We start from the raw sequence: 15,534 nt of genomic DNA on the forward strand, positions 1-15,534 counted from the left end.
AATACACACAGTGGAATATTACTTAGTCATAAAAAAAGAATGAAACCTTGCCATTTGCAACAAGATGAACGGATCTAAAATGTATAATGCTAAGTGAAATAAGTCAGGCAGGAAAAGTTCGATATCATATTACTTCAGTCACTTGTGGAATTTAAGAAACAAAACAAACTAACAACAACAATAACAGAAGACAAACCAAAAAAATATCATGATGAGTAATGTATAGAATTGTTGAATCACTGTATTATATACCTGAAATTAGTATAGCACTGTTTGTTAACTATATTCGAATTAAAAAAAAATCCTTCCCATTTCAAAACAAAGTCCAAAGTCCTTACCATGAGCTCCTTGATCATAGTAGCAACTCAACAAATATCTAGGATGAAAGGCTGGTGTGAAGGTGAAAGGATATGACCTGCAAGTCCTATACAGCCTCCTCCCTCACCCCCAACTTCCAAAGCCAAGGTCAAGCTTGTTAATATAGTTGTCTGTGGTAAAAGAAGTGGACTGCACAGACACAGAGGTGTGAGTATTTGATTAACAAATAGTCACCCTAGTTTTTGACATTAAGACCAATCTGGGGGGCAGCCCAGGTGGCTCAGCAGTTTAGCACCGCCTTCAGCCCGAGGCCTGATCCTGGAGACCCGGAATCAAGTCCCACGTCGGGCTCCCTGCATGGAGCCTGCTTCTCCCTCTGCCTGTGTCCCTGCCCCTCTCTCTCTCTCTCTCTCTCTCTGTATGTGTGTGTGTCTCTCACGAGTGAATAAATAAAATCTTAAAAAGAAAAAAATAAAAGACCAATCTGGTTAGACATGGCCATGGCTGCTCTAGGAAGAAGAAAATTCTCAATCTTTTCAGTAGGAGGAAGGAGATCGATTTGACATAAAGTCTTTACTCTTAGCCTTTTACCATCATCTTTTATATGGCATTGAAGAACTATGAATTCAGATGCTCAAGTTATGATTCAATCTATCCATATAAAATTCTTGATTTATTTGAATCATATGTATCTATTGCCCAATAGTTATGGGCACCAGTCCCTCGGCACCCACCTCATCTGTTATCGTTAACAGTAATCGGTTGACCAAGCTTGGCAAGCTACCCAGACTTTAATCCATAAGTGGAAACAAGGAAAAAAAAATCAATTCTTTTTGGTTTATATGTGTGAAATTAAAACACTTCTAGTTTTAAAACTCTGCCTGGGCTAAAAGAACTAACTTTGCCTCACCATCATTTTTTAAATAGAACCATTTGTTATAACTTTCCTGTTAATGTGTTCATCAGTAGCAAATTTCTCTTTAGTGGTATTCAATATTAATTTTAGTAGCTAAAATTAGTGGCTCTCCTTACTAAAGGGCTATTTGCTGCTTTCTTTCTTTTAAAAAATGGGAGCAATTATTTGTGCTTATGAGAGCGATGGGAGCAACCAAACACTAAAAATAGAAATTAGGAAATTCGCCACAGGCAAATTACAGAGCAGGGACAAGCCATGAACATTCCCTCTGCATGGCCTGGTGCTGACCTCCCTCTTGAAGTGGACAGGCCGTTTACTTGAATGGATGACATGTTGGAGAACCATCTTCTCTCACCTGGTTCCATGTCTCTAGCACAAAATGCCATTTGAGGGCTTAGTCTGATGCTGCACTTTGGTTCCAGAGACAACCTATTAGAACCATAGCTGAGAGTAGAAAATGCATTATGTCAGGGCCACCTGTTAAATTTGAGCCATAACCTTTGGACTGGGTGACAATTTTGTGGTTTTTTTAATTCTGCTTTCATGTCTTTGAACTTAAAGCTGTTTCCGCGTAGAGTTACTCTCAATTGATATATTTAATGCAGGAAAATGTTTTGAGTTGGAGACGTGCTACTTGTTATTACTACCGAAAAAAAAAATATCTACACCCCCCCGCTTCCCCTTTCCTCATAACCAGCAAAAAAGAATCTGATTCATCTTTGGAGAAGAGAAAGAGAAAAAAAATAATACATCAGGGGGAAAGACTCTAAGCAAAATCACATTTAGTGATCAGATTCTCTGTTTTCTTGGCTGCTGTTGCCAAGGCATCTGCAATTATTATCCTTTTTGTATCAGGATGAACACATGGAAGCAAATAGAGCTTGCGCGTAGCAAATGAAATATAAGAATCATTTGGGTGTAGGTGGAAAGGAAGTGATAGAGTTCAGAGGAACAGATGTTCTAAGAGTTATTAAAACTTTTCAAAATGAAATCTGGTGCCCCATGTCTAATTATTGCATTGCTCTTCTTGTATCCTGATGAGTCAGACCTGTTAAAAATCTTGGGAAGAGTGAAGAGTAATGACACATGGAGACCGAAGCAACTTGCACCACACCAGTGACAACTTTCAGCCCAAGCCATTTTGACCCTCTCTTTAGCTGAGCACTTGCAGTGGCATAGCATTACCCACAGAGATGCCAGAAAAGAGCACTTCTGACTGCATGTTTTCTATTCTTCAAGTACATTATTTGAATTCCTTCTATGAAACCCCCCCGTTACATTATTGTTCTCAAAATAAGTGCTCTTTGATTTGTTTGACTTTGTGTTTACAATACCCTAAAACAGATTTCATTTTGTTCTCCAGTGCCAAGTTATGTGAGCATGCATTTTCGTTCCATGTAGAATTAGGTTTCTGCACCCATAGATTGGAAGCTAAATGCTTCATATTTATTATCTTTAAGGTGCTGTGTTAATGAAAGAATTTTAATCATTGACATTGCTCTGTGAATTATGTATTACAAAAACCCCTGCTGGTGAGTTAGACAAAATTAACCTACTGTAAGGGGCATTAAAAAAAAAAAATCACAGCTAATTAGTAAGCCAACAGGAACAAAGAAAATGTAAAACAAAGATGTTGAGAACAAGACATTTAGGTAGGACTGCTGTCTCTGCTTCAGATGTGACTCTTTCATTCGGGCTACATTTGTAATACTGCCTGCCATTGCTGGAATCTTCCTCCAATCTGATATGTTCCATTAGACTTGAGCATTTTTATGTTTTGTAATTAGTTTTCTAAGCTACAGTCTCTTCCCTCTTTCAAACTGTGGAAATCCAAAGGCTCATAATAGAAAATGGAAGATATTTTTAAATGCTTTTAAATTATTTCCCAGGCGATCTATATTAGAGATGTAAGGCAATTCGCGGGGATTATAATGGGAAATGATTTCCATCGCTTTTTTCCCCTTAAATTACTCTGTATGCTCATCATATATCCCGCATCCATTCCTGTATTCTAAAGGAGCAAAGCTTTGTCCAGGCTCCCTTCCTGATGCAATTCCAGGCGGAGCGGACAAAGGCAGGCATGAGTTTAAATCACAGGCCGCTTGCCTCCTCGGTTCCTCCTCGTGCTGACATCCAGGGGCCATGCATCACTCTGCTGGTGCAGGAACTGGGGAGGAGACAGTTGACCCTGAGAGGCTGGCAGCGAGGTGCTCATGCTGGGCCCCATTTGTTTATAATTGCTCTTTCTAAGTTATAGGTGGAGATAAAGCAGCCAAAATGGGACAAGCAGAGGCAAGAGATGACACTAATGTCTATTTCAATGTTTCCCTGCTCAACAGAGGCCCCAAGCATTAAAAAGGATAGGACGATTCTTTGACCTTTTGTTTTCTTCTGGATTATTTCTTTTTATTTTCTTCATGTTAACATTTCTCCCCTTGCCTAATAATATCCAAGACCATTGTCTTTCTGATGAGAATCTGATGTGTTGGTCTTTAGAGGAAGCGTCATTAATCCTTCCTGTTCCGTCCTCCTAGCTCACTGTTGGAGTAACCTCTGACTCTTGGATAATTTAAAACAAAAGCAAATGGAAAAAAAAAAAAAAGAGCGCAAATGGAATAAATAATTTTGTAACAATCTTGACTTTTTTTTTTTTAAGGCGAGGGAAGTGGTCAAAGAATCCAGGATAAGGAGGGGTCCCTACTTTAAAAGTAACATAAAGAGCAGAGGATGCAGGATGTCAGCCGCAGGATGTGAGCCCTTCATGTGGGGATTTTGGCTCCCGCTACGTTCAGCTTTGAGTAGCAGGCATCTTTTTCATGTTATTCTTCTGGACTTAGCGAACTTAAAGGGTTGCTCTGCCTTCCAATTCAGATGGATTTCCTCTTTTATTATAAGCTCAGTGAAAACAGGGTTGGAATACTGTAGTAAATTTAAATTTTCCTGAGTCTGAGAGAGCCCTCTCCCCCACAGCTTTCTCCTTCCGTCTTCATGGTTAGAGAAGGAGGCCCCAGAAACCTACCTTTCCCATCACAGCTTCTCCACCACTGTTTGCCTTGAACCCATTATATTTTTTCCTGATTATGTCAGCACCTCAAGAGCCCCCAGGGTGCAGGTCATGCCTTTTCCACCATACTCTCCTCCCCACAAGCTCACCTGTATCTCACATCCTTTCTGCAAACTCCTGGCGCTCCCAGTGTGATTCTAATCCAATGTTAGGGAAATGATTCTGTGCTCCCAACTTTATCTCTCAATGTTCCCTTCACAGTTTCGTTTGCATGGAAATCTGGTTTTGTTCTAAGGACGGCTTTCCTTACATCCCTCTCAAGTGGGAGCTCTCTTACCTCCCCAATGCCTTTACCCCACTGGCTTCCAGGTAGATTGTGTGCTCCTGATCCTCCGTGCTCCCTCTGGGTGATCCCCCCCTTAGCACGATGCTTTTCACTCCTAGTTCACTGCCACTCTCTCCAGTATTACCTCCAACTTCATGACTTCATTTATGATGATTTCAGTATGCACAGAGTTGATCTTTCTAACACCAGGCTCCTCAACCCCCTGCTCTGCTCTTGTTTTATTGTATTCACTGGAGAAAAACCACAACTTTGATTCTACACAACCTTTGCCTACTTTATGCCCAGAACCATGGAGCTAAATGAGATTAGAGGCAAACGCAGCATCACATAGAATAGTTTCACTTCAGATTCATAAGAACTTCAAGTGGGATTTTAGTGCTACTGGTAAATAATACCATAATTGGGGTCCCTGGGTGACTCAGCGGTTTAGCACCTGCCTTCAGCCCAGGGTGTGATTCTGGAGACCCAGGATCGAGTCCCAGGATCGAGTTCCATGTCGGGCTCCCTGCATGGAGCCTGCTTCTCCCTCTGCCTGTGTCTTTGCCTCTCTCTGTGTCTCTCATGAATAAATAAATAAAATCTTAAAAAAAAGAATACCATATTATAATGTTATGACATATTTCTAATATACTTACTTCCCCACTCTCTTAGGTGATTGACACTTTCTTCCTCTGCTGTTTAATCTCATGCATAATGTATTAAATTATATCAGACTCCTGGTCAGTTCATAAATATGTTATGATTTTTTGAGCATTCCTGAGTGCTCCACCACCTTATATCTGTGTGATCTTGGTCAAGTTGTTTACTTCTCTGTACCTTAGCTTCCTTACCTATAACATAAATATATCTACATCATTGGATTATTTTGAGGATCAATTGAGACATCTGTAAAGTTTTATTACTTGAAACACAGTTGGGGGTTAAAAATATTGGATAATATTATTACCACATTTAATTTTTCAGGCCTGTAGTTACTCTTTCCTGCTTCTAGAAGCTCTGACTTATCTTTAAAGGCGAGGACATAATTTTCCTTTCAGATGAAATGTGCCATGTCTTATTCGATACTACCATAGCACCCTGTGCTGGTCTTTTGCAGTAGTTATTACACTGTGTTAGGATTGTTTCTTACATGTCTGGCTCTTCAGCTAAAGTGTTTCTTCCTTGATCACACTTCCTATGTCTCATTTAAATTTGCATCTGGATGCTCTAGCCTAGTGGCTGGAAAAAAAAAATGCATATGCTAGTCGTGTGAATAAAAGAGGCAGTTAATATTTCAGTATAATACTTCTCCTGTTTCTAGATATATTGCCAAAATTGTTCACAAATAAAAAAGAATTTCTTTTTATGAAGGATTATCTTTGAAAACAGAGATTACAGTAGAACATCCACGTACAGAAAAATCATATTTAATTATTCAGATAGTTGGATGACTGTTATCAATTGAATATGTAATTGACGGCCAACTCTGAAGGAGGACCTACGGCCTGGCCCTACCTTCTAACTCACCACCCTGTCAGACTAGTGCAGTCTTAGGTCTGTGGGTGCTTAAGTGCCTGGGTCAGAGCTCAGCTGTTCCCATGTCTATCCTGTAACAGGCATGACACCCCAAGACACAAATTGCTTCCCTGTAGAAACTCAACTTGGGACGTCAGTGTGAGAGGCATCTATCTGACCTCCCCGTAGGGGTCCTATGATATTCTTTCCTTGAAAAACTCTCTGCTCCTTCAGAATCATCCAGGATTATAAGATGCTAGTAAACTAAAGGTTTAGTTTGCAGCCGACTGGGAAAGGAATATCCTGCTGCTGTTCTTTTTGATGTATTTGTTTCGAAAACATTTATCTTTACCTCTTTAAAAAGATTAATTAATAAAAGTCAAATGAATTGATGTTATTATATGCATTTCGCTGATGAAATGTGACAAAAAAGAGGGCTACATTGTTTGCCTTCATGCAAAAAGTAAGCCACCCTCAGGTCTGGGGACAGTTGTCCCAGGGCCTTAATATTAATGCACTTTCCCTTGCTGTTTTGAATTTTCATCACTCGGGACTTGACTCAAGTAAGAAAGAACTACTATTTCAAATTTATGTTTGGACATACCACTTTTTTTTTTTTTTTCCAAGGGAAAGTGCGAGAACAACGAATAAACTGTCTGTAGATGTTGTCACCACTTATAAACAGTTTTGCTGAGGGCATTACAAGGTGCGAAGAACTGTCAGCTGAAAGAAGATCTATTGGTTCTCTGGCTTTCCAGCATCTGGGAAAGAACTGAGCAGCCAGTGGAAACCTCATACCATGCAAAATTGTATTAGATTTTTCATAGTTGCTCACTCCCCTCCCCCTTCTGAATGGAGAACCCCTACAGGGCCTTTCCCCACCCCCTCCACACGCAGCCTGATGGATCATCCCGAAACTCTCTGGGGCTACTTCCTAAGGAATTAGACAAAGAAATATTGTACAAAGGAAAATGCTAGTAGGGGACCGTGCAAATATCTACATGCATGTCGGAACTTTGAAAAGTTGGGGAAGGCTGCTGCCAAGACTTGAATCTATTAAGTAAGTTTTAAGAAACTGACTAGTCCTTATGGTTGATCAGTTAACCTGTATTTAACAGTAAAAGAGTAAGCAAAAGAGCAAGTAGGTCTCTACCAAGGCAGCCCTTTGTTTTGGAAACTACTGTCTTGCACGTTGAAGCTGCAGTTTGTGTACAGTGAACCACAGTATGACTGAAACACCGAGACTGCTAGCAGAAATCCAGGGCAACGGCATAGACTTCAGGCCACTCATCTCGACACTTACAATGCGAATGACATTATTATTAGCAACCACTGTTGTTTACTGACTGAGTTCCAAGTACTCGCTCCTGTGCTAAACAATTAAGTGCACATAGTTATTTAATTTTTCTAAGAACCCTGAAAGGTTGCTGTACTATTACTGCTTTACAGAAGTGTAAACTGAAAACTCACAGAGGTTAAGTCACTTGCCAAAATCATGTAGAGAGTAAGGATGTGTGATATTGACCCAAAGCCTGTATTCGTAGCATTTTTCTCTTCCTATTTCTCAAATCTGCAGATTTCAAATCTGTTCCCAAAGCTGCAGAGTAGCTGTGCTCCATGACCAGAAAATGGATTTGGGGAGTCCAAAGCAGCAGGTACCCTCATGAGATTGTATACACCAGATGGGTAAATTTTAATATCTGCAAACCTTGGGACTGAACAGATATGTATTGGATACGACTACGAGCCCAATAATGTGCTAAACTCTGGATGAGAAGGAGTGCTTGTGGGTGTGGAGAAATTTGGATCACTCTACTTCCTTTTCTCAGTCCTCTCCCAAAGAGCAGAAAATTCAGCTTCCCTCCCATCCCCAACCATCCAAGAAGTATATTTCCCCTCCCCAAAGACCTAAGCATTTATTTGGGTGTGTAGGGGGACCACAAATTCCAGTTTTCCCTGGTGGCTTTGGTTTACACCCATCCTCTTGGGATACAGAATAGCACCTGTTAGCACTCTTGAAAGTGTTCCAATTTGGACAATAAGTTATACAATCATCTTAATTTTAGGTGTTTTTCAATAGTATAGGGAGACAAAAGGCTTAAATAAAAAAACTTCAAACTCATTACTCTAAGGTAATGAATCTTTCCCACACATTGTGTTGTCCTTGGAAAATCATGTGAGAAAGACACTGTAGGTGTTTTGAGGACTCATCGAGTCCCTGGACAGTCTGCATTGCTGGGTCCTCCTCTAGCCCCTCAGTCTGTCCCCCTGGGCTTACTCCCTTGGCTGATGTGTGTGAGGGTGTTAGGGAATTGTATGCCTTTCAGCTTTCAGAGATAAACAGGGGAGAGCTATTACCTAACTAAGGTGGGGTATTTTGATTAAACGAAGTTCAGAGTAACAGTTTCTGATGACCCATGCAGACTCCAAATTGGCGCTGAAAACTCTTTAGAATTTGAAACTTTGGCAGCATCTGTGCTCTTAGAAATGAGCAGGCTAGTGCACATTCCACCCCTTCCACGGAGCAGCTGACACCGCAGCTGGGAACATGCATCCTGCCTTGGCCTCCTGTGCTGGGCAGGGGTGTCAGATGGAAACACTTGTGGGGTTTTCGAGATAACCTTCCTCCTTCCTTTACCCACTCGGCTATCCGCCCCTAGTTCTTCATAAAACTTTGAGACAGCTTGAAAGAACTTATTTGAAAGAACTTATTTCTCCATCCAGAATGAACATAATATTTATACATTCAAAAGTGACGTGAAGAATTAAAAAGTTTGTGAAATTCAAAAATAGTCGTTGTCCTGCCAAAATGCCACCTTTATCAGAGGCTTAGGTTGAAATGTCAGAATTCTGTTTGTAGTCGGGTGAGTATTTTGAGCTGTAACTGAATCACCTCTGTGACTGTTTTAATGTGTTTTTGTAAAGCCTGGCAAAATTATATAAATAAAATGTCTTCAGATTTTCGTCTTTGCTCAGCTGTGTTGCAAAGGGGTAATCGGACCCCACTGCAAGCGCTATGGAAAAACACAGCTTAGCTGACAAATTAGTGGTATTTGGTGCTAATATTACTAATTCAACATTTGGAAGCGTTGCTCACTGGGGAAAAATAACATGTTCTATAAGTCACAGGAGAAACTAGGGAGATAGTTAATGGGTGTTGGCTCCACTGCACATATTGCTCACAATACTCTTCAAACTGCTGCTGACTTCCTGCCAATAGACGTGGAAGTAATTGTCAACAAGATTTATTGTTACTTTCACATTTACACAGTGAGAGAGGAAAGGTTGAAAGAGTTCTGTGAAGTTCAGTACTGACTTCTACTGAACCATAGCAACGCTCCCTGATTATCGCTAATGTGTGCCACAGAAAGAATTTTGCATCCTTTGAAGCCCTAAAATCATTTCTTGTCAGGACCACATTCCCCTATCATCTCAGTAATTTCTCCCAAGATCGATGAGCTGAGTGTCAGTGTGTTTTTGTCCAAAGCAAAACAGTTGTTTAGCCCGTGGTGAAAGCAGTGTCCTTCAGCTACAGAATTAGGAGTTGGATTCAGGGTGTGACCAACTAACCCCATCCTATGGCACTAATGAAAACCCAACTCCAGAAAGAGAAGGGAGATACTAATCTTGAAATGGAAGGTTTTGCTTGCCAAATTAGACGATGTCTGTGAAGGAATGAACTTGGTTAGAGAAGCTAGTGAATATTCAAGAGCTTCTATTGTAACCTGTTCTTTCCATTTCAACTCTACTGTAGGGATACCTGGTTTGTGTGGACTCAGGAAGGATTTTATTGCCTCAAGTGGCATCTAGCCCTACAAGAGTGAAATTAAGATTAGGAGATTGCATTTCCTGTGACTCGGATAGATTTTTCTAAGAGCAAGAAGCAAACCTATGGAGTGTCAAGAAGTATGTCAACAGGGTATAGGCTTCTCAAACCAGGCATACGATTAAACCCACACACACCACTAACACACACAGAAGATTATCTCTTCCTTGGATTTCAGATGGCATTTCCAGGCACAAGAGGCACCTGTTGGCAAAATTTCTCTCTGTAATGAAGGCCATCTGGATGGGAGACAAAAGTAGGGTGTGAGGACTCTGGTTAAGTGTTGCGAGAGCCCCTAGTACTGATGGCAGCAGCAACTGCTCTGAGAACTGTTAACAACTGTGGGGGAAACAAATACATTGGACAAGGAGTCATTTATCTAAGCAGTATTTACACAGGCAGCAGGCATTCAAAAAGGAATGGATTTGGATTATGAAACTCTTTTCTTCCTATGCAAAAAATAGGCGTGATGCGGGAAATCTGAAACCTCCTGGCATTCCCCCTTGCCATTTGAACATTTACCACGGTACTTGTTTTCATGCCATCGAGTGCTTATCCCATGATTACTTTTTGGAGAGGGAGGAGAATAGATGTAAAAGGACCTAGCATTTTAAATGCCACCTTTCAAAATGTAGATAAAAATGGGGCAGAAGCAGTAGTATGAATAACGCTGGTAATATTAGATGTCAGAGTAGAACACAGAACTTGCTGTACTGAATCAATGAGGCGGCCTGTTCAGCTTTGTATGTTGTATCTTGGAATGGCACGAAGTAGTATTTCCTGGAGGCCATGGTGGCTTTGCGTGACAGGAAGCTTGATGGCCAAATAAAACCCTCTGAGGATTAATCATCCAAGAATTCATGAGCACTGTTGTTGTTTGTGTATATATTTTTTTCTTCCAGAGCTCCATACCATTACCAGAAACTATTCATTAATCTATTTAACAAATATTTATGAAGCACCTGCTCTGTATCGAGTTCATTATGCCAGGCACTGAGGCGACCAGATAAAAATCTCTTCCCTCCTTGGACTTATATTTCAAAGGAAAGATCATCATGATAAAAACATTAAGTGGAGATAAGTGAGCTATGGGGCAAGGGGCAAGGAAAGCAGAGAAGCTGGCATTTGGGGTATGGGGAGAAAGAAATGATGGGTCTAAACTGGGTGGTCAGATAAGGCCTCATTGAAAAGGTGGCCTTTGAGTAAAGCCCCAGAGAAAGTGAGGAGTAAGTCATATAGCATCTGGGGGAAGAATGTTCCAGGTTGAGGGAAGAGGAGGTGCCAAGGGCCTGGTGAAGAAGCAGGCCTGGTATTTTCCAGGAAAAGTAAGGAGGCTGCATGCAGTAGAGGAAGTGGAAGGTACCTGGGGGCCTGACTAGGCAGCTTCGAGGTGGCCACTTAAAGGACTTTGGCTTTGCTTTGAGATGGGAAATCATTTGATAGTTTTAAGAAAAGACTTGTTTTAAACAGTTCATTTGCGACGTTGAGAAAATTCTGTAAGGAGGCAAGATTGGCAGTAGAATGATGAATTAGGCTACTGAAATAACTCAGGTGAGAGAGAACCAGGCTTAGACAAGAATGTCAACCGTGGAGGTGGTGAAAAGTGGCCGGGTTCTGAGAATACCGTAAAGGCCATGGGCCAACAAGAATTGCTGACGTGTTGGATATGAAGGATATAGATAATGAATCGTTCTTATATGATCCTTGGAGAGCTTCTAGATGTAGACTTGTTTGCCTTTATCTATAGTTTTCTTGATTTTTAAAAATTTATTTATTTATTTTAGAGAGAGAGGCACAGAGACAAAGTGCACGCATGTGGGGAGAGGGGCAGAAGCAGAGACTGTCAAGCAGACTCCCCACTGAGTGCAGAGCCCAAATCAAGGCTCAGTCCTAGGACCCCAAGATCATGACCTGAGCTGAAATCAAGAATCGGACACTCAACTGACTAAGGTACCCAGACAGGTGCCCCTATGGTTTCTTTGATTTTGTAAACTTTGGTTGTGTTTCCCAGCGAAGCCTTCACTTTTCTAGACTGATGGCTTTGAAATTGTTCTCATGCAGTAACCGTCTGTCCTCACAGGCATTCGGCTTGCCCTCCTCTTGACTTCCTTCAAGTTTGTTAGGATGGTGTGTAGAGGAGTTCAGTATTCCCGGTGAGCTATTATACCGTCTCTGGATGTGCGAATTCATAGTACATCTATCTAGAAAAAGAACATATTACTACTTTTCCCTCCTAGTCCCATGTTCCTTCCTCCCTCCAAGGCCTGGGCAGTGTATTTAAATGTAAAGCTGATCAGTCTCAGTACGAATATGCTTTATTTACTTAATGCGTAGTGAGTCAGGATTCCTTCAGTAATTCTAATAATAGTAATTTTAAATTATATTTAAAAAGCCCTATTGGTAGCTCAGAACTGTTTGAGTGCATTTATCCTTATTTTCTCATTTAACTTTCACAGCCATTCTCTGAAGTAGGCACTAATGAGGAAACTGGGTTTCAGGGAGACTGGATGCCTTGCCTAAGGTCAGACAGCTAGTACATTTTATCTCTGGGATCTGCGACTAATTCTGTATCTACTGCATTCCTGCCCTCAAGTTTGGTATCCTTGGTGTGGCAGTTAATTTTATGTGTCAACTTGGAGGGTGTTTTTGGATCAGATTAACATTTGAATCAGTGAACTTTGTAGGAAGCCAATTGCCCTCCATAATGTGGACGGCAGTCATTCAACCAGTTAAAAGCCTGAATAGAACAAGGGACTGGCCACCCTGAGCAAAAGAAAATTCTTCAGCAGATAGCCCTTGAGACTGGATCTGAACATGGGCTCTCCTAGGTCTGTGCCTAGCTTTGGACTGGAACTGCACCACTGGCTTTCCTGGGTCTCTAGGCTACTGGCACACGCTGTAGACTTGGCGCTTGCCAGCTTTCATAATCAAGTGAGCCAGTATGTAATTTCCACGTATATTTTTATACACATGCACACATTCACACATATGCACATCCTATTGATTTCATTTTTCTGGAGTACCCTGACTAATACACTTGGAGTTATATTTTTAAAAGGTATATTTACTTATTTTAGAGAGAGAGAAAGAGAGCGAGCTAGCAAGAGAGCATGAATGGGGAGAGGGGCAGAGGGAGAGGGAAACGGGAAGCTGACTTCCCACTGAGCATGGAGCCCAATGGGGGGCTCATCTCAGGACCCTGAGATCATGACTTGAGCTGAAATCAAGAGCCGGACACTCAACCGACTAAGCCACTCAGGTACCCTGTAGTTATTTTTAAGTTTTGGTTGGGTAGGAGTTACCTTTTAGAGTGTAGTTATCACCAGAGATTCAATTTAGGACGGTTGAAGTCTAATGGTACAGCATCAGCAACTTGCTGGGATATAGAATTTCTGCCCACGTAAGAGCAATATTTGTCTTCTCTCCATCTTGTCCCTATGCTAATTTGGATCCAAATTATGAAGCTCTCACACCAAGTATGACACCATTTCTATCCTTTCTAATGATGACCACTCTGCATAGCACCACTGTGTTAATTAAAAACAACCCATTTCCTTTTATTCCTTTTTCTGCTTAATGACCTATTATGCATTTCCCTTTTCATCAAGTTGATAGAACATTTTCTAATAGTTTTTTTTTTTTAAGAATAATAAAACTGTGGTTAATTCACTATTCTGGAAGTGTTGTATGATGTTCCAAGTAGAAAACTCAAACCATGGTTTCTAATTACTATTGGATATGAAACTGCAACATTTCCCTTTATAGAGTTTTTAGATAAAAAACAAATAAAACAAAACTTTACCCCCTAGGGGATATTATCCTCTCCATACACAGGTATTTAAGTGAAGTTTCCAGGATATTGTTGCATTCCACCCACCATTTAAAAAAATTTTTTTGCAAGTCTAGATTTTTAGAGCAGATATATTTTTCAAAGGTGACCAACTCTGGATATTCTCAGTAGAGATCAAATATTGGAATAAGAGAAAATAGGGAGAGTATGAGAAAATGACAAGGTTCTGTATTGTTTTAAAAAAGATTTTGTTACAATTATAATTTTTATTTGCGCAACGATGCAAGGGGAAAGGCATTTTTCTTCATTGTCATAGTCAGATGATTAAATAGTCTAAAGTCTATGAATAAACAAAACTTAGTATCATCTATCAACTGTATAATGAATAAATACACTTTACCACAACAAACAAAACATACATCATAACCTTGAGATTAGCAGTATATGACACTGCAGCTTAAAAAGTCAGAATGTCATAAGAGAATTGTCTTATAAACATAGTAGTTGGGATTTAATTTCCTAATGCTAAGACACAGATTAATTAAATATAAAACTGACAGAATTGGACCTTGCCCCTAGCCTCGCTATTAATTATATCCTTACTGTTTTGAAGTATCAGACTGGCATGTATTCTCCAGCCACCTTTTCTATTCGTATGACATAATGTTAAAGGCCAGCTCAGTGCTCTGTATCCTAAGCATTTTGGCCAATAATTCAGTCGTTCATTCTCTTAAAGTTACTGTTACTGAAATGAGTTATCTCTGATTACAACCCATTTAAATGGAAAAATATTTGAATTTTTTTTTTAAGTTTCCAGAAGAGCTTTGGCCTTGTACATCAAGCAGAGTGAGACGCAGAACAAAAGTGGCTTATAAACAAACCACTTGGGTTTGATTTTTTGCTTTGTAACTTCTCCATAACTTACAATATGTTTAACTCTTGTGCACTTGATCTGCCCAAACCGCCTTTTCTTTTACCTCTAAGAGTTGCTGGGAGAACTAAATAAAATAATTTATGTTGGGATAAAGTGACATAAAGCAAATTGTAATGATGCATAAACAATTAGTCCTGTAAGATTATGGACTGCTATAAACCCAGGATTCCAGGCTACGGTTTGGGATCCAAGGTTTATAGCCTGAGGTCTATTGCCTGGGATCCAGATTTCATCTGCTGCCTAAGTTCAAGTTTTATTGGAATATAGTCTCACCGATTCACCTATGCATTGTCTATGGCAGCTTTGACACTTCAAAAGCAGACTTGAGTAGCTCTAGCAGAGACTCTGGCAAACAAAGCCTAAACTATTTTCTATCTGACCCTTTATACAGAAAGTTTCCCGACCCCTGCTAAAACTGGTATTGAGATCACCATTAAGTAAATAGTGAGCATTCTCTTTCCACATCTTTTGAAGATTTTGCAAAGTTGGAAATATATTGACATTTGAGAGGAGTTCTGGTCCTACGTCTATAAAAACTGCAGGGAAAGAAAGATAAAACAATAACCAATAATAAACTAAGAGCTCCCGCCCCCAAACTCTATGGCAGACTAGAACGTGTATGTCGCTAGAGGCAAGGGAACTCCAAGCTCACTAAGTTTGGAACTTGCTGTTAAATTTGGCATCACTGATTTTCAAGTGGTTCCAAATGCACCAGAATGCTTTCTTCCGTAGTGATATATATATGTGTCTCTTTGCCTGAACTGCATGATGAGTATTAATTAAGGTACCTTTCTGCACGGACCTGTTCCTCAGGGAGGAAGTGAACACGCTCACAATCATTTTGCTATCCTGAGATTTGAAAAGGAAGTGATGAACGTAAGGGTCAACATTCCATTTTATTAGATT

At 40.3% G+C, this 15,534-nt stretch overlaps 1 long non-coding RNA gene across 16 annotated transcripts in view; it reads left to right on the forward strand.

The window, feature by feature from the left end:
• Positions 1-15,534, forward strand: part of LOC140637834 (uncharacterized) — a 325,342-nt gene that overhangs the window by 131,199 nt on the left and 178,609 nt on the right. For 2 of the 16 annotated variants that reach the window (XR_012034900.1, XR_012034904.1), the window contains exon 2: positions 11,689-11,854. The exons of the other annotated variants lie outside the window; for them this stretch is intronic. This is a non-coding gene — a long non-coding RNA (uncharacterized lncRNA). The remainder of the gene's footprint in view (positions 1-11,688; positions 11,855-15,534) is intronic. 16 annotated transcript variants of the gene reach the window in all.

This window comes from Canis lupus, chromosome 8 (assembly GCF_048164855.1).
Source record: "Canis lupus baileyi chromosome 8, mCanLup2.hap1, whole genome shotgun sequence".
NCBI classification, from domain to species: domain Eukaryota; kingdom Metazoa; phylum Chordata; class Mammalia; order Carnivora; family Canidae; genus Canis; species Canis lupus.